Here is a 20,972-nt window from a genome sequence, read left to right on the forward strand (position 1 = left end):
ACACAGTCAAAGACCAGAAGGCAAAGGAGAGCATGTAATAGTCATTTTATTGAAGTGTGATAGAACGTGAGCCGTGACTCCAAAACAAAACCCTGTGTTTCGGATAAATAATTATATATTAGCTAATGAGCAAATAACTTCAGTTGTTGAGTTTATGTGGGGAAGATTACAAAGAAAACTTATGAATCAAGGGGAAAAACACTACCATGCTCTGATGAAGGAAAGACAGCGAATGGAAAAACGCCAGAAAGAAGTCCCACACGGCCCAAAAGAACTCATTAGGAAACACAGAATCGATAGCCGGATTGTTGGCTGGAAGCGAAAACAGGCACTGGGCAAGGCCAGTCCACCGGCTTGCTTTGGATCACCACTTTAAGCCAGTTTTGATTTCCAGTACTTTTCACTGCCTTCACACCTTACAGCCCATACCCCACCTTCTTCAACCCCTGCTCATTCATCCGCGTGACTAACCAGCGCTTTGGTTTAGACCACGTCTCTTGTTATAGTATCTGGGCACAGGAGAGAAATTCATCCATGTGCAGAGGATGTTTTTATTCCCATTCTAGTCAGCCAATTCCCACTGCCTTGAGACATCTTTAATATAAAACCACTACGCCTTCAAAATGAAAACACCTTGTACATGGTTGTGTGGTGAACTGGAGAGCACAAAATAAATTGTTGCTGTCAAAAGAAAAGAAAAAAACATAAATGTAATTTGGTGAGAGGGTTGTCTTCATTGAGAAGGCCTGGCTTTTTAACTTTGTGAAATGCCTTTTTTTTTTTTTTTTTCGGTTTTTTAAGATTCAGGTATTGTTTAAAAAAAAAAAAAAAAGAGGGAAGTGAAATGAAAGAACTGTGAAGCTGCAGTAAATATGTCACAGACCAAACAGATATAAAACAAAACATGGATCAGCCTCGTATTTCTTTTTTTCCTCTTTTTCTATTGCACATTTTCTGGGTCCATATTCTCTCCTACTTCTCTACATCTGAACTATAGCTGTACATTTACCAGTTACCTTCGCCTCTGGCTACGTGCCATTTTGAGTTAGACAGCTCATCAGGATGACTGGCAAGTATTCGGATGTGAACTTTACCAACTGAAGGGGAGTAGAGAAGGACTGTGTTTTCTCCCGTAAGGTGAGACACTATGCTGCTTTTAAGGTGTTTTCCAATAAATTTGTAGTTTTAAAATTGTCAGTCACACAATGTTTTTTTTTCAGTATCCAATACCTAGTAATATCTGGTTTGTTTTTTGGTCTAAATGGCAAAACATGTTTATCATCGATCAGATGGAAGACAGCCATCACATCTCTATCTGCTGGGGGTCAGGTTGCTTCAAGTTTCATCATGTCTTGCGTTCACCTTGACTGAGTCTCTTGTGAGACCTTGGGAAAAAAAAAAAAAAATGGCTGTGTTCTGCAGTTAATCATCTGTAGTAGGAGTGGGACCTGTCCATCATTCATGCAGCTCTTTTATGAGCTTACTTTCTGTCCGTCTGTCTCTTTATCGGCTGTATCAGTTTTGTTTACTGCTCCAGAGCTTTTTCAGAAAGTACCTACTGTCCTCTTGACAAAAATAGGCTATATCTTTTGAGCACAAGGGAGAGCAGGTAAGAACTGGAAAAGGATTTAAAAAGGAGGGAGGGAGGAAGACCAGGAGATAAGACAAACAGTAGAAATAGAATGAAGATGAAGACAGTTCACAGTGGTGAGGCCTGTTTTACCATTAATGACTTTTCATGTTCTTTCCTAACTTAGGCTACATTCAGACTGCAGCCAAATGTGGCCCAAATCTGTTTTTTTTTTTTTTTTTTTTTTTCAACAACTTTATTTATCATTTTTCCATTGCAATTACATCTTTAAGGCATATCTTATGCAATTCTTGAACTTGCCCCCCCCCCCCCCCCATCCAGGTGGCATCCCCGCAAATACATCCATATAAACGCACAGACAAACAGAACACCAAAAAAAAAAAACACCAAAAAAAAAAAGACTCAAACCAATTTATGTTGATCATTTCAGTCATATCACCAATTTTTATCAACCATTTTTGTTAAGTGAAATAAAAAAAAAAAAAAATTAAAATAATAAAATAATAACTAACTGAAACTGTAATGTATGTTTACAAAACTAACTGAAACGTATAAAAATTCTGGATAAAATTCCCTTAGTTTTCGTCTTTGTCAAGGTCGGATTGATATGAAATCGATTTATTTCCCCCAAGTAATTTTAGCTAGCAGCACCATATGATATTTAACGGTCCGTCACTTCTCGTCACCTGTCATTTAGGCGTCTTCTGGTCTCCACTCTACCTGGAAACATGGAGACTAAAGCTGGGAGAAAGCCGCAGAGTCCTGTATGAGATTTATTTGAATACGACGGAGAAGAAGAGAAAAGATATGAAAAAACTAAAATTAATACTAAAACTAAACTAAAACTAAGCATTTAGAAAATAACAAAAACTAAAAAAAAAACAAGCAAACCTGCTCTAAAAATGAATTAAAACTAACTGAATTACAGAAAAAAAGTCAAAACTAAATAAAACTAAACTATAATGAAAAATCCAAAACTATTATAACCTTGTATATGACCTGTATCTGACCTTTTAAAGACAGTTTGAATGGCACAAATCCGATTTTTTCAAATTTGACCCAGGCCACTTTCATATGTGATACTAAATCCCATACATATCGGATATCTTGCAATCAGTCTGAACGGTCAGGTCGCATTTATCCGACCTTTACGTCATTGAAATGCCAGCACAGCCCGACTGCAACACGCTTGCAAACAAATATAGGTCGCCAGAGTTGAGTGCCTTGTCGTGAGCATTACCGAGAGGTGGTCACAGATATATTTAAATGTTCTTCTTGTCATTCAAAAATAATGAATGAAGTCTGTGTGAGTGAAGCCACTAACATCACTAGCCCACCACTCATGACTCCACATCCAAATACTCCATTGTACAGATGTAGCAGCCATTGCACCACAAAAGGCCATAGCAAAAAATCTGGCTCTCCTCTTTTTTAATCTTCTACTTAAAATCATTTGACTGTAATGGTGCTGATTTCGGTTGTAGAGAAACTTTATCAGTGCCACACACACGCAGATATGAGATACCTCCATATTTACCTCCGTAAACACTAGTGCTGGGCAGCAATTAAAATTTTTAAATGCAATTAATCGCGGGTATCTCTGTGATTAATCACAATTAATCACGTAGTTATTTGGGGGGGGGGGGGGGGGGGGGGGGGGTTGCTGGCATTAACAGCGTATATTGCCTTTAAGTGATATTTCAAACTCAAAGTACTCCGGTGATAAAAAATAATTCCACATTGCAGCGCTTACAAACAACTGTGTCCTTCTCAACCCCACCATCTGAAGATGTTTAAAATGAAAATGTCCATGTAAAAGACTGCTACTTTTCTCCATGTTTATGTCCACACCAGTTTATTTCCAGTTGTGAGTGACTGACAGGAGTCTTAAGCCCACTACTAAGTACTAATACTAATAAGCCCAATAATACATGATGTTCAGTTGTTAAAAGCAAGCAAAGGGGGTCCTCTAGTGGTTGGAATAAATTGTACTAACGTATGCTTTGTCCTTTCGGTGTTACCATAGCCAGTTCGGACATAAGAAGGAACTAACATGTTTCTTTCACTCTGTTTGTTAAGCCCAAAAAACATTTGCCTGTGAGTATTTTATGTTCAGTTTTTGTAAGAATGAATAGTATAAAATATCTCTGACATGAACCTTTGTTGCTTGATAAAAAGACGTTGTAAATCTTAAGTCAATCTGTAAATGCTAATCATTAGCATGTCTATGGATTTTCCCATTCAAGTTAGCATCGAGCTAGCAATATTTTTCCCATTCATTTAAATGTATAATGACATGTAAATGTACTAAGGCAATGAACATAACTGAGACATATTTTGTATTTATGTTGCAGTTTTGCAGTGAGTCTCAAGTAAAAGATTTGGACAGAAGTTTTCGGCGTCCAGCTTTTCTTGGGAAACCTGTTGTCTATCTGCCGAGCTAATCACTACATGCACACAAGCACAGGCAGAATATTATGAGTTATAATAAAATGGCATTAACGTGAGATTTAAAAAATTGTCGGTGGTATTTAATGAATGCATTAACGCGGTAATAACACGTTAACTTGCCCAACCCTAGTAAACACAGTGTGTGCTGCATGGTCACGTATTACGTCAGGACCTCTTTTGCACATGTGGATCACTTCAGAGTCGCATTTAGTTCATACTGAGAACTGATAGAAGTCGCATTTAATTTGTAACATGAACAAGCACACAAAAAAATCAGATTTCACAAAAAAATCCGAATTGTGCATTAAGACCTGCTGTCTGAACGTAGCCTAAGAAGAGACCAGAACCCTTTTGTGATGTAAGCGGTGGAATCCATTCCAGCCCTCACTCTCTGTTGAGGCTTGTTGGAGACATAGCTACCTCCTTGACACTGAGTTATTCCTTGGGTCACGGCCAATCAGCCAGGGCCCAGCCTAACTCCTCCATCTGTGCACTTTGCTTAAGGAGGGACTCCAGTCCATTAAGCTCATCCTCCCTGTCAGTTCCAGTGCTAAAAGCTTACCTTGGTGACCCACAGCAACCATTAAGCTGTACACTATACTAAATCCAGTGGATATTTACTGCCGAGGCACGGTATTAAACTTATATGGTGTCATACACAAATGCCATATTATCACCTCTGTCGAGATAACACACATAAAGGCGGCCATATTGCTTCAGAGTAACCGGACAATCATGTTGCTGACCTCATGCAAAAATATAATGTATCATACCTCATCCAGGACGGCAGAAAAGATTAGTTTAATTCTTCAATATTTATCGAAGTAGAAAAGGTAATCCAGTGCTATTGGTTAACTGATTTACACATTCAGAGCTTTATTTATAGTGTCTGTGCTTAATACACTGCAAAAATCCAAATCTTACCAAGTGTATTTTTCTCATTTCTAGTCAAAATATCTCATTACACTTATAACAAGACATAATCACCTAAAGAGTAACTTATTTTTTGACAATAGATCTTGAAAATCTTACTTCAAGAGATCTTACCAAGATAATTTTCACTTGTTCTAATGGCAGATTTTTTTTTGCTTAATTCAACATTTTTTTTTTTTTTTTGCTTAATTCAAGCAAAAAAAAAAAAAAAAATCTGCCAATGGAATAAGTGAAAATTATCTTGGTAAGATTTCTTGAAATAAGATTTTCAAAATTTATTGTCTAAAAATAAGTTACTCTTTAGGTGATTATGTCTTATTTTAAGTGTGATGAGATATTTTGACAAGAAATGGGAAAAATACACTTGGTAAGATTTGGATTTTTGCAGTGTAGTCTTCATTCAGTGCGTTCAGTATACCACAGCTTTACTACAGGAAGTCTCAAAAATATGGAACATCAAGTTAAAAATACAATAACATGCATAGTGACGAAGGTATGTATCTCTGCATTTCCTATTCACTGCATTTTACCTGCAGAAGCTGTTTAATTGTAATTTAGTGTGCGTTTCAATACTGTGAACATATTTGCAGCATATTTCTCATTAGGAATAAAGAAACTCAACCTTTGTAACCTTGCAAAACAGCAAAACTAAAGGCTGCCTGAGACTTTTGCACGATTCAGTATGTATAATGGGAACCCCACTCCATGTTGAAACATAGTCATAACCCAATTATTATTTCCTTTTTCTCTTAACCCTTTCATGCATAGTGGTCACTACACTGGACAGTTATTCTACAGCTGTTCTCTTGTATATTCATGGGTTTTTGTTGTTTTAGTTCCATATCAGCCAACACAGTGGACACCTATGCATCATCCCATACACTGACATTCATACCATTACCGTAACTTTGGTATTCTAGATAAACCTGATCTGCACTAACATGTTTGAGTGTAAATCAATTGTTATTTGTAAGACAAAAAAGTTTCTTTTTTTTTTTTTTTTTGCATATTGTCTACATGAAGTGAGTAATAACTAGCATTAGATTATGTTAAAATATGAGAAAACACCAGATTAGCAGGATTAAAATGTTTTTATTTCATTGTTTTTGTCTCACTTTCTGATATTGGGTTTTAAACACATTTCTTTACTTCAAAAATTAAATGCATGGACATTTTTGTAACTACATTAAAAAAAAAAAAAAACAACTCAAGCGCAATTTTTTTTTTCATGCCTATGGAGGAATAAAAACACTCAAGAAAAAAATCTTGACAAAGGTTCACATAATTCGTGCATGAAAGGGTTTTTTTTTTTTTTTTTTTCTTTTGATAATAGTATTTGTCATTTCTTGATGAAAACTGAAAATATCTGAAGGTTGCTGTACCCTATTTAGTTGACATGGGCTGTGCTGAATAGGTTGCCAAGAATAGAAATGTGTTTTTTTGTTCCTGTCTTGTATTTTTTAATATTTCTGAGTGCCAAGTGTATTTTAATATTTTTTTACTTACTTTGTCTGATGTAATTGTACATTTTGTATTGAAAAACTTGTATTGTACTCATCTGTTTAGGTATTTGAAATTTATGTTTTTAAAAAACGGCATGTTAATAACCTTGTGCTACCTTTAAGGGTGATAATTCAACATCTGTCCAGGGACTGCAGATGAAAAATAGCCTTTAGGTCAACTCTGGTGCTTTTCAGCAATGTGAATAAATGTACAATATCCCTGTTAACTAAACCAATAGATAAATAAATAAAATACAATAAAGATGGGCCAGGGGTGTCAAACTCATTTTAGTTCAGGGGCCACATTCAGCCTAATATGAAACAAACTGGGCCGGACCAGTAAAATAATACAAATAATAGGATAAGAACTTATAAATAATGTTGACACCAAAGTTTTCTTTATGTTATTGAGTGAAAAAAGTAAAATTCTGTAATGAAAATGTTTACATCTATGAACTGTACTTGAGCATAACATGAACAAATATGAACAACCTGAAAATCTTATGAAAAATATTTGCAATATTAACAATATTACGCCTTAATTTAGCATTTATACACGTGCATCACAACTTACAGATCACAGTGGATCTACAAATACACAAAACAATTTAATAACAGGCAGAATACTGGTACAATTCCACATTTCAGAACTTTTTTGTAAAAGGCCAGTCTGTAAATGTAACCATTTTTGTGTAATTTTACTTTTTTTTTTTACACTAAAACAGAGGAATATTTGCAGTTTTGATTATTTATAGGTAGTTATGATCATATTTTACTGGTCTGATCCACTTTAGATTGAATTGACCTAAAATTATTTTAACTCCATTGACTGTTAATATCTTCAGTGTAATTTTTGCATTTAACAAATTCATCCCATGGGCCAGATTGGACCCTTTGGCGGGCCGGTTTTGGCCCCCAGGCCACATGTTTGACACCTGTGGTCTAGACAATGTCCTTCATGTTGACCAAAAAAGGGCAGTGCTGAGTCCTAAAATACAAAAGGGGTTCCCATAGTTGGGGTGACACTTTGATACCTCCTTCTGGACTAAAGTGACTGAAAGAACCCTTGCTTTATTGTGCATGTTGCTATATTTCTTACTCTGCTTTAAGAAATTAACATCAGATACACTGTGCTTACTGTGATCAGCTGTGCATATAACAACTGAAAGGGTTCTATCTGCACTCTTCTCTTTTACTTGATTTTAATTGATTATTATTTATGTTTTATCAATTCTGTTTTAATTGTGTGTTTTTAACTTGCCCTTTGTATGTATTGTGCTATCCAAATAATTTTGCCTTGCCTGTATTGTTACTGGCTTACAGACAGTTCACATATATAAGGCTGTAAAGTGCACACTTAAGTGTCTATAGCAGGGGTGTCAAACTCCTGTTAGTTCAGGGGCCACATACAGCCCAATATAATCTGCAGTGGGCCAGATCATTAAAATAACATGATAATACATAAATAATATCATTTCCAAAATTTGTATGTCTTATTTCTATGTTTTGGAGTGACAAAAGTAAAATTATATTATCAAATTTTTTACATCTACAAACTATCCTTTAAAAAAATGTGGACAACATGAACAATCACGACCAAAGTGAAATTTATTAAGAGAAAAAGTGCAATTTTAACAATTTATGCCATTATTTGGCCTCAGCTTCTCATTTTCACGTGTTCATTACAACGTACAGATCACAGTAGATCTACAAATGCACAAAACATTTAATAACAGACAGAAAATTGGTAAAATTACTCTTAACTCTCTTAAGACATTTGAGGTTGTTCATATTTGTTCAGGTTTTGCACATTTTTTGTAAAAGGCTAGTCTGTAAATGTAAACATTTTTCAGTAATTTTGCTTTTTTTTTTTCACTAAAACAAAGAGAGAAATTTGTGGGTTTTATTATTTATAGTTTATAATGATCGTATTTTACTGGTCTGACTCACTTTAGATGGAATTGACCTAAAATTTTTTGACACCAGTGATTGTTGATATCTTTGGTGTATTTTTTGCATTTCACAAATTCATCCCACGGGCCAGATTGGACCCTTTGGCGGGCCGGATTTGGCCCCTGGGCCGCATGTTTGACACCTGTGGTCTATAGTCCCAGAAAAAATTATGAGACCATCAAAAGTCATCAAAAACAATGGTTATGCAATCAAATACTAACTCATGTGTGCATTATGTGACTAAAACAGACAGAAAAGAAAACATGGAATGCCTAAAAGCCCTGTTTTTGGCAGTACAATGCAATAGCTATTGGTTTAAAAACCAAAGTGAGTTTGGTTATTATTAAGAAAACCATAGAAAATGACTAGATATCAGCTCTTAAATTAAACTCTTATGAGATATTTTTGTTACTATCATTATATTTGTCCAAATAAATGCACCTTTAGTTGTACCAGGCATTAAAACGAACAAGAAACTGAAGAAAACAAAACGGTGGTCTAATAATTTTTTCTGCGACTGTAAGTTTCCTTCCAGTTTTTGTAGAATATGATCGAAACATGCCTCCTCTTTAGTTAGGGTGCTTGTCTATTCAGTCTATTGATTGGACTGATTTGATAGTCAAATAGCATCTAGTTAGAGCAGGAGCAATTATAAGGAAAGACAGCAGGATTTTTCCTCCATTGGCTTGTTTTACCTTTTTGAGACAAGTCCCAAAGCCTGTCAGTGGCGCAAAGGTCAGGCAACTGCACTGTTAGCCAAGCATTACTGTGCTTACAAAAGCGTGACTTTCAAGTTGAATATCCACAAGCCTGTTATAAATGTAAAAAATATAAAAGTAAAAGGCTCTAACATAATTAGAGCAAACAGTACACTGGAGTTTCTATCAGGTTTTATAACGCCGGTAGCATTCCTTTAGGCATATTATGAACATTTTGAATATGCCAAGTGCATCCTGAATGTAAATGATCTAAAAAGCCTTGCAAAGAGATATCAACCGCTTTTATATGTTTAATGTTATGTAGAGGGGTTACTCTTTCTGGACTGCTGTGGTAAACAACACAGCACTCATGCCTTTCCTGATAGATTTCAAATATTTTGTCATGCATATTTTGCTATTTATTCAGTTCTAACCATGTCCAAGATACCTTAATGTAGATAATCAGATTTCTCCCTCATGTTCTGTGAAACTAGATATTACAGCCCTGCCATATGCTGAGGTGTAATCGCATACTAACATGTTCTGACCAGTACCCAACTCAGAAACCGAAACAAACACTGCAAAAAAGGAATATCGGACTGATAAACTGACTTGAATTTGGAATAATTATCTTGAAATATTATTTAGATTTATTTACTTATTGAGACTTAATCTTGCTTAGATTATTTGAATTGTTCCAAGAATTTTCATCTTGCGCTCCCCTACTTAGATATTACAACTAATGTTAAGCAAAATTTATAACACAAGCTACAGTGTTGTTTGCCCTGAAGAAATTCATACTGGTTTTATGCAGTTTTGCCTGTGCTTAACATTACATCTTCATGAGACCATATTAAAAATCTTACTATGAAGAACCGAGTGTTCTGCATAAAATAACAATTTTTGGAGTCTGTAATCCTTAGATAATATTTTCTTATTTTAAGAAAACTTAATAAGTGCAATTTTCTCACTGCACTGGCATAATTTTACTTGAAATAAGACATTTTAACCCAATAACGCAGGGGTGTCAAACTCATTTTAGTTCAGGGGCCAGATTCAGCTAAATTTGATCTGCAGTGGGCCGAACTAGTAAAATAATAACATATATAATATATAATATTATATAAATAATATATATATAATAAATAAATAAATATAATAAATATATAATAATATATAAATAATGTCAACTCCAAACTTTTCTCTATGTTTTAGAGCGAAAAAAGTTAATTTACATTATAAACAGGTTTACATCTACGATGTAGATATGAACAATATGATAATATAATATAGATATGATATGAACAACCTCAAATGTCTTAAGAGAGTTAAGAGTAATTTTACCAATTTTCTGTCTGTTATTAAATGTTTTGTGTAGTTGTAGATCTACTGTGATCTGTACGTTGTAATGAACATGTGAAAATGATAAGCTGAGGCCAAATAATGGCATAAATTGTTAAAATTGCAATTTTTTTCTTCATAAATTTCACTTTGGTCATGATTGTTCATGTTTTTCCACATTTTTTTAAAGGATAGTTTGTAGATGTAAAAATTTTGATAATATAATTTTACTTTTGTCACTCCAAAACATAGAAATAAGACATACAAATTTTGGAATCGATATTATTTATGTATTATCATTATATATACATATATATATATATATATATATATATATATATATATATATATATATATATATATATATATATATATATATATATATATATATATACATCATATTATTTTAATGATCTGGCCCACTGCAGGTCATATTGGGCTGTATGTGGCCCCTGGACTAACATGAGTTTGACACCCCTGTTGTACAAGATGACGGTGTTTCCATAGTAACTACCGAGCCTATGAACATCCAAATGGGTCATATCTGATGACCATGAAAAGATGAAAAACTGCATTTTACACCAATTATTTACATGTATTGATATGATTAGTGTATCAACAGGTATTAAACATTTCAGATTAGTAGATAGTTTTTGTCTCCAGTGGCTGTTTTGTCTTTATGGGTTTATTTTCCTATTATTGCACAGGCCTTTTTTGCCATGTATTCAACTACTTTTCCATCTACTGTATGTTTGACAATTTTACACCAATCATTGCTAGGCTATTACTTGCTACAGTGTGAAGTAGCATTGTGTGGTGATGAGAGAAGTAGGTTTAGTCTATGGGAGATAGGAAAGAGATTATATATCACTACCAGCCCCCCCTTACTATGGCTAGCCAGCATGTTCAGGATACTTTATCACCTGACGGGTCATATGAGGTGAGAGACTATTCTTCACCGCAATCCCACTATCCAGCAGCCGTAAGACGGAGGCTCAAAGAGACTCTGGATGGGTCAGCACCTTCACAATCTGAGGCTAAGATGAGTCTGAAGGTGAGTAGAGATCCAAACAAGAACACAAGGAAAGAAAACATGAAGGCTCCTAGTGGTTGACTGAGTGTTAATATTTTGCTTTTTTAAATGGAGTTATGCATTTTAAAACATTTCCCTGTGGTCTACATATATTATTATTTTTGAACAGACAAAAACATAATATAACACAAACATGTATAACAAATAGGGCTGGGTATCATGGTCAATTTCCATAATCAATTCGATTTCGATTCATAAGGTTCTGAATCGATTAATCACGATTTGATTCGATTCAATTCAATCCAATATCGATTCGATTCCGTATCAATTTATTCGATTCAGATTAATTTAGTGATACCAAAGTACAATTTTGAGTTGTAACCTGATTATTTGACTACTGCAGTCATGCAACACATCAATACTGGTATCAATATTGATATTAGAAAGGAAATAAATATGACATTTCAGCAGGAAGTAGCTGTAGAAACATTGCTATGCTTGTACAGTCACTCAGAACGGACTTCTCCATCATCTTTATTGTGTGTTATGTGGCTGGTGGCTTGCACTCACTGGGGTGGGGGGTGCACTCTGTGATTGGAGCGGGGGGGGGGGGTTGCGCTCCATGATTGTTGGTCGGGGGGTGTGTGTGTGTGTGTGTGTGGGGGGAGGGGGCAGTCGGACATTGTCGCTTTACTATTCCTCTAACTCCATACTCAGCCATAAGTGATAGTATGGATCCAAGTTATGATTCCAAGAACAACCGGCTTCCGTGTCTTGCCTCGGAGAACCTCCAGTCAGCCAGTTCCTTCACACTGCGGGTTCGACTTTGAGGCTGGGAGGAACTCCAGTGGAAGGGTTTTCCCCACCCTTCCTCCACGTCTTTTCTGCACCAGAGCCATCACGAGCGAGACCAAGACTTCCCCAGGGGTTCACAAGACAGAGCTGGTTGCGCTTCCACGTATTACCGGTCCTGCTCTGAAAAATTGATCTCATCCACTATTAATCGATTACGCAAAATTAAAACAAAATTGATCTAAGATTAAATCGATTTAATTGATTTTTTTACCCAGCCCTAATAACAAACTGGTAATTCCTTTTCAAAATTGGCAAAGTTCTGCCTCCTTCCTCATTAATGACAATCTTGTAGTGTCACTGGAAAGGCCTCTGGTGAATGAATTCCTCCCCCCTGGTGGATTATCCATCTATTGCATGTATCTAATTGTATACATCAGGTATTTCAAGAAAAAAAATATCACACTGATCATGTAGAGGACTTCAAAATTCATGTATCAAATATGATACGCTTGGTGTTATAGGGCTAAATCTGCCACTCAAAGGTATTAAAAATTCCACTGACATAATAACTGATGTTCCCATATTTACTTTGGAAATCTTTCTAAAGAATTTGCCAGATTTGTAGTTAGTGTTTAGCACTTTATTATAACAGAGGTGAGAATGAGTGGAGCCCATGGTACATGGTTAAGATGGGTTCAAGGAAATAATTATAAGACCTGTTGTGCTGTTATTTATGTGAATATAAGATCTTAAAGAAGTGATATTTTGTTTTTTTTAATGGAGTTATGCATTTTAAAGAATATCCCTGCATGTGGTCTACATATATTATTATTTTGAACAAACAAAAAGATAACATAACACAAACATGTGTAACAAACTGGTAATTCCTTTTCAAAACTGACAGTTTTGCCTCCTTCCTCATTAATGACCATCTTGTAGTGTCACTGGAAAGGCCTCTGGTGAATGAATTCCTCCCCCCTGGTGGATTATCCATCTATTGCATGTATCTAATTGTATACATCAGGTATTTCAAGAAAAAAAATATCACACTGATCATTTAGAGGGCTTCAAAACTCATGTATCAAATATGATACGTTTGGTGTTATAGGGCAAAATCTGCCACTCAGAGGTGTTAAAAATTCCACAGACATAATAACTGACGTTGCTATATTTACTTTGGAAATCTTTATAAAGAATTTGCCAGATTTGTAGTTAGTGTTTAGCACTTTATTATAACAGAGGTGAGAATGAGTGGAGCCCATGGTACGTGGTTAAGATGGGTTCAAGGAAATAATTATAAGACCTGTTGCGCTGTGAATATAAGATCTTAAAGAAGTGATATTTTGCTTTTTTAAATGGAATTGTGCATTTGAAAACATTTCCCTGTGGTCTACATAAACTGTAAATGCTATGCTTGGGTCTGAATTCTTCATTAATTCAGCTCCACAGGTCCATCTTCAACACTATTCCTGAGTAATGACACCAGAAAGGTCATTTTGGGCGCTGGCCCTTTAAATGCAAATGACCCCACCCCCTTCCGGGTTGTTGACCATGCTGCTCTGTCCCTTTCAGCCACTTGAGTTCATTAATACAACCAACAACTGAACATTTTAGGTAATCAGCTCAAAGTTTGGACATATTTTCAGTTTTTACTACAACCGCTGCTGCTGATAAACAATTATGTCGTACTCTGAGAAATGTTCGTCAAAAGTCTTGACCTTATATGTGCAAATGTCGTAACGTAAGCTCAAGCTTTATGAACTATTAGTGTCCCCATATACACAAATAAATGTACCAAAGACTAATAAAAGTGGGTTTAGCAAAATAGGACCCGTTTAAGTCAGTCTGCCCATGTTGGGTTTATCACTGAAAATATTCTGATCTTAATAAAGCAGGTAAAGCAGGTTATTATTCTCAGTGACTGAAAGAATTGAAAGCCCTGTCCACTGGATCTAATGCAAATAAATAAATCACATCAGGAGTTTATTCAGTTCTGATAATAAGACTATAAATTGTGCTTTTCCCCCTTAGATTGTAGGTTTATTTTATGGTTGCATGAGCACATGTCTATCCACACCAAAAAAAAATGATGGAATTTTTCCTGACGGTAAGTTTTATTTAAGACCCATAGGTTTCAATAAATACACAAAGAAAGCAGGATTTTATTTTTTGACCTATTTACAGTAAATTCTGACATTCTTGGTATTTTATTTCATTGCCCAGAGCTTACGCCTCTGTCGATGGACAGTATGAAAAATGAAATCACTGTAAAAAATTATACTCTGAACCCTCTCATAACACTCAGAAAAAAAAAAAAAAAGATTTCAGAGTTCCTGTTCTTGTCATACAACTTTAAAGACTTAGCCTATATTAATTATTAATGGTAATGCAAAATTAAACAAATTTGATATTTACTTTGAAAAATATGTATTTCATCGACTTACGCTGGAGAAACATTTTGATAGATGACAATTTAACAGTCCAGCTTTTTTCATCTGACCAGTATACACCTACCTATAGAATAGAATAGAATAGAATAGAATAGAATAGAATAGAATAGAATAGAATAGAATAGAATATGGGTAATTCTCCTGTCTGTGCTTCTGACCATAGTACTTGTGCTAAATGTGCTAATGCTAATCTTAATGCTAAGGCTACTGCACGGTACATACACACAGTATATTGGCATGGTGATATGACAGGGTTAATAAACTGATTTAGAATAGAATAGAATAGAATAGAATAGAATAGAATAGAATAGAATAGAATAGAATTTTAATAGGTATAATAATTTTATATATTTTAAATACAAAGGAATACAGAGAGTTTATATCTATTGCTAATTTTCTTGTCCCTTGTTGGGCTTTTACATGAACAATATAATCAACACAATAAAAAATACTTGATGAACATGTTAATTTTACACCATACAACACAATAAAAGATATACACAATTATCACAGCTCTTTAAATCACAAACTATATAGTGAGTTACTATACTAACATGTAGTGAAATAAAGAAGTGAAATTAGTACAGTTTCCCAGTTAGGGATCAATAAAGTCTATCTATCTATCTATCTATCTATCTATCTATCTATCTATCTATCTATCTATCTATCTATCTATCTATCTATCTATCTATCTATCTATCTATCTATCTATCTATCTATCTATCTATCTATCTATCTATCTATCTATCACATTCAAATTCATTTTAAATGAATGGGAAAAGAATAAATGTGGATATATATGTTTTGTTTTGTTTTTTTTCCTAATTGATTGAATTGAATTAGGTTTTGAGATGCTTTTAATTTTTTTTTTTTAATTTTTATATGTATGTATTTTATATGTATGTTCTTATCAGTTTTATGTTTGTTTTTAGTACTGACTTTTATTGTGTTTGTGTATATTTTTAGTGTAGATGTATGGATGTGATTTACATTTTGTGTAACCTCTGATGCTGTGGGTGCCTTGACCAGGACACTGACATCTCAATGAGCTTCTTTTTTCCTGGTTAAATAAAGATTAAATAACAAATAATAATAGAAGTGAAATTACTACAATTTCCCAGTTAGGGATCAATAAAGTCTATCTATCTATCTATCTATCTATCTATCTATCTATCTATCTATCTATCTATCTATCTATCTATCTATCTATCTATCTATCTATCTATCTATCTATCTATCTATCTATCTACCTGTCTGTCTGTCTGTCTGTCTGTCTGTCTGTCTGTCTGTCTTTCTATATATTTATTTATCTGGTCTGGTGGCCATCTAAAGTCTGATCCTTCTGAAATGTTAATGTCATGGCCACTCTTAGAGCCAGCTCAGTGACTGCAGTCCTTTGTGAGTCTCTTAGCACTGTCATTCTAGTTGAAATGCCACCAGATGATGAAGACATACATTTCAGAGAGGCACCTCTTGATATTCTTAGCAAACAACATGATGCCAAATAATATTTCTGAATGTCTGCTGTTGATTCAAGGCCTTTATACATATATATATATATATATATATATACACACACACACACACACACACACACACACACACACACACACACACACACAGGAATCCATTGTTAGTCGTCACAACAGCCTAAAAGACAGATGGAGTCCAGTGTTCAATCATCACTTTTACACTAACAAGCACCAGCATCTCACATAATGGAGATGCATATATAATTTAATACATGTAATTCCACCAAAATACTCAGCATCCAACCCAAACCTGGACCCTAATGATTTTCCCGTAGGCTAAAAAAGATTTCATCACTTAAATATTTCATCTTAATGCTTGTCATGGCATGTGTAAGCCTATGATTCTCTTTACCTCTTTTACTCAGAACACTAACGGAGCTGTCAGATGATGCAAAGAAAACCCTCCTAAAGGGTAAGCATTAGTGACGGAGGAACAGAGACACAGAGTGGAAAAAATAGAGCAAGAGGAAAAGCAAACTCGTCGATGAGGTTATTAAGAGAAAAGGGCACTTTAGTTTGACAGAGGGCAGAATGGCGCGAGTGCGGGTAAGAAGAAAAAAAAAACAAAAGCAGAGGCACTTCAAAGCATGATTGGTAGCAGATTCCCTTGACTTCTTTCTTACAAATAAAGTATAACAATTTCAGGCAGCCCCGGTGAAAAGGCGAATAAATCTGCTGTGCATACTCAGAGGAGCTAGCATGAGAGGACTCACATTTTGTGGCAAACTAAACAAAGATGTGCATGATTTCCACTGTGACATTTTCACAGAATCAAGTAGCACAGATTAGTTTGACAAACACGACAAGAGCATCGCTGTGTGAAAAGGGGGGATCTTTTCTCTCTTTAAACATTCATTGTGGACTGTAGCTTCATTGGAGCCTTTAGGCAGAATATAATTTGAATCATCTGTCTGATTAGCCCGACCTTGGGAACTGCCTTTATTCCACTGGGTAACCGACTGCAGCTGAAGATTGGTGTTAAGTTTCGTCAACAGCCCTTCCAGCAAGTCGAGAATATGTTAATTAACTCATTGATTGAGGTGGGAGGTTCATTTTAAAAGCACAAGTCCAGGTCTCTGGTGTGCGAAGACAAAAAAAAAAAAAAAAAATCTGCTGTGCATATCAATGGCTAGCATCAGTAGCTTTGGCAAACCATATTCCTTATTTTTTTAATTGAGGCCATACATACAAAATAACCCATTGAAGGATGTTTTTACCCTTAATTCTCTTGCATTAATTACCATATATGGGGTACTTGCAAACTTACTGGGGGAGTATTGCTTTTGAGCTCATTTATGAAACTGGGTTAAACTTTTACCCATGATGCTGGGTTTTTTTTTTTGTTTTTTTTTTTAATGCACAGTAAAGTAAATCAGCCATGTATTTTTATTCGAAGTAGGTATTGACACAGTATTGTGGCATAAAATATCAGTTTGTTTATTACCACAGAACCAATCAGCACCCTTGTTTTATCATGTCTACACTGGTAATGTACAGTCAGGTCCATAACTATTGGGACGTCGACAAAATGCTCATCTTTTTGGCTCTAAACACCACCACAATGGATATGAAATGAAATAAACAAGATGTGTTTTAAGTGCAGACTTTCAGCTTTAACCCTTTCATGCATGAATTTTGAGAACCTTAGTCAATATTTTTTTCCTAAGTGTTTTTATTCCTCTTTAGGCATGAAAAAAGCAATGTAATTGATTTTTTTTTTTTTTTTTTTTTTTTATGAACCTATTTTTCATGGAGTTACAGAAATGTCCACTCAGCTGGACACCATGCATTTAATTTTCAAAGCAAAGAAACATGTATTTAAAACTCAGCATCAGAAAGTGATATACTGTGTGAAAACTATGAAATAACATTTTTAATGCCACTAATCTGATGTTTTCTCACATTTTATCATACTCAAATATTAGTTATTACTCATTTCATGGAGATAATATCCTCCTGAGACCCAGGAAATTCACAGTTTTAGCTTTTTTACATTAAAAATTTGTCTTGATTGGAAACTGCATAATGCAACAGTTTTTTTTTCAGATACATTTTAAAAATTATTTTTATTAATTGATTTTTTTTAATGGAATGTCCCTTGTAATGGACAGTATTTTTTAAGTTAAACTGCCAAACTTTTGTCCCCTATAGAGGACAAAATGCATTACTGCATCTCAGGAGGATATGCCAAAAAAAAACAACAATTTTTTTTTTTTTTGTTTAAGAAAACTGTTAATTACGGTCTTATAACAATTAGCAATTAATGTACACTAAAACATGTTAGTGCAGATCAGGTTTATCAAAAACAGCAAAGTTACAGTAATGGTATGAATTGCAGTGTTTTGGATGATGCATAAGTTTCCACTGTGTTGGCTGATATGAAACTAAAACAGCAAAACCCATGAATATACAAGAGAACAGACGTAGAATAACTGTCCACTGTAGTGACCACTATGCATGAAAGGGTTAATTTGAGGATATTTACATCCAAATCAGGTGAACATTGTGGGAATTACAACAATTTGGATGTGCCTCCCATTTTTAAGGGACCAAAAGTAATGGGACAAATTTACTATCGTAAATCAAACTTTCAGTTTTTAATACTTTGTTGCAAATCCTTTGCAGTCAATTACAGCCTGAAGTCTGGAACACACAGACATCACCAGACGCTGGGTTTTATCCCTGGTGATACTCTGCCAGGCCTCTACTGCAACTGTCTTCAGTTCTCGCTTGTTCTTGGGGCATTTTCCCTTCAGTTTTGTCTTCAGTAAGTGAAATGCATGCTCAATTGGATTCAGGTCAGGTGATTGACTTGGCCATTGCGTAATATTCCACTTCTTTGCCTTAAAAAAACTCTTTGGTTGCTTTCGCAGTATGCTTTGGGTCATTGTCCATCTGCATTGTGAAGCGCCGCCCAATGAGTTCTGGAGCATTTGGCTGAATATCAGTGGATAATATTGCCTGAAACACTTCAGAATTCATCCTGCTGCTTTTGTCAGCAGTCACATCATCAATGAATACAAGGGAACCAGTTCCATTGGCAGTCATACATGCCCACGCCATGACACTACCACCACCATGCTTCACTGATGAGCTGGTATGTTTTGGATCATGAGCAGATCCTTTCCTTCTCCATACTCTTCTCTTCCCATCACTCTGGTACATGTTGATCTTTGTCTCATCTGTCCATAGGATGTTGTTCGAGAACTGGAAAGGCTTTTTTTTGATGTTGTTTGGCGAACTCTAATCTGGCCTTCCTGTTTTTGAGGCTCACCAATGTTTTACATCTTGTGGTGAAGCCTCTGTATTCACTCTGGTGAAGTCTTCTCTTGATTGTTGACTTTGGCACACATACATCTACCTCCTGGACAGTGTTCTTGATCTGGCCAACTGTTGTGAAGGAGTTTTTCTTCACCAGGGAAAGAATTCTTCAGTCATCCACCGCAGTTGTTTTACGTGGTCTTCCGGGTCTTTTGGCGTTGCTGAGTTCAGTGATTTTTAAGAATGTTCCAAACAGTTGATTTGGCCACAGCTGATGTTTTTGCTATCTCTGTGATAGGTTTGTTTAGATTTTTCAGCCTAATGACGGCTTGCTTCACTGATAGTGACAGCTCTTTGGATCTCATATTGAGAGTTGACAGGAACAGATTCCAAATGCAAATAGCACACTTGAAATGAACTCTAGACCTTTTATCTGCTCCTTGTAAATGGGATAATGAGGGAATAACACACACCTGGCCATGAAACAGCTGAGCAGCCAATTGTCCCATTACTTTTGGTCCCTTAAAAAGTGGGAGGCACATATACAAAGTGTTGTAATTCCTACACCGTCCACCTGATTTGGATGTAAATACTGTCAAATTAAAGCTGAAAGTCTGCAGTTAAAGCACATCTTGTTTTTTTCATTTCATACCCATTGTGGTGGTGTTTAGAGCCAAAAAGATTAGAATTGTGTCGATGTCCCAATAGTTATGGACCTGATTGTATATAACACAGGTGTCAAACATGTGGCCCGGGGGCCAAATCCGGTCCGCCAAAGGGCCCAATCTGGCCCGTGAGATGAATTTGTGAAATGCAAAAAATACACTGAAGATATTAACAATCACTGGTGTCAAAATAATTTTCGGTCTATTCCATCTAAAGTGGGTCAGACTAGTAAAATACAATCATTATAAACTATAAATAATAAAACCCACAAATTTCTCTCTTTGTTTTAGTGAAGAAAAAAAAAGCAAAATTACTGAAAAATGTTTACATTTACAGACTAGCCTTTTACAAAAAATGTGAAAAACCTGAACAAATATGAACAACCTAAAATGTCTTAAGAGAGTTAAGAGTAATTTTACCAATTTTCTGTCTTTTATTAAATGTTTTGTGCATTTGTAGATCTACTGTGATCTGTATGTTGTAATGAACATGTGAAAATGAGAAGCTGAGGCCAAATAATAGCATAAATTGTTAAAACTGCACTTTTTTCTTAAGAAATTTCACTTTGGTCATGATTGTTCATGTTTTCCCACATTTTTTTAAAGGATAGTTTGTAGATGTAAAAATTTTGATAATATAATTTTACTTTTGTCACTCCAAAACATAGAAATAAGACATACAAATTTTGGAATTGATATTATTTATGTATTATTATTTTATTATTTTAATGATCTGGCCCACTGCAGGTCATATTTAATAAGCTATT

The sequence above is a fragment of the Sphaeramia orbicularis genome, chromosome 13 (genome assembly GCF_902148855.1).
Source record: "Sphaeramia orbicularis chromosome 13, fSphaOr1.1, whole genome shotgun sequence".
Classification (NCBI taxonomy): domain Eukaryota; kingdom Metazoa; phylum Chordata; class Actinopteri; order Kurtiformes; family Apogonidae; genus Sphaeramia; species Sphaeramia orbicularis.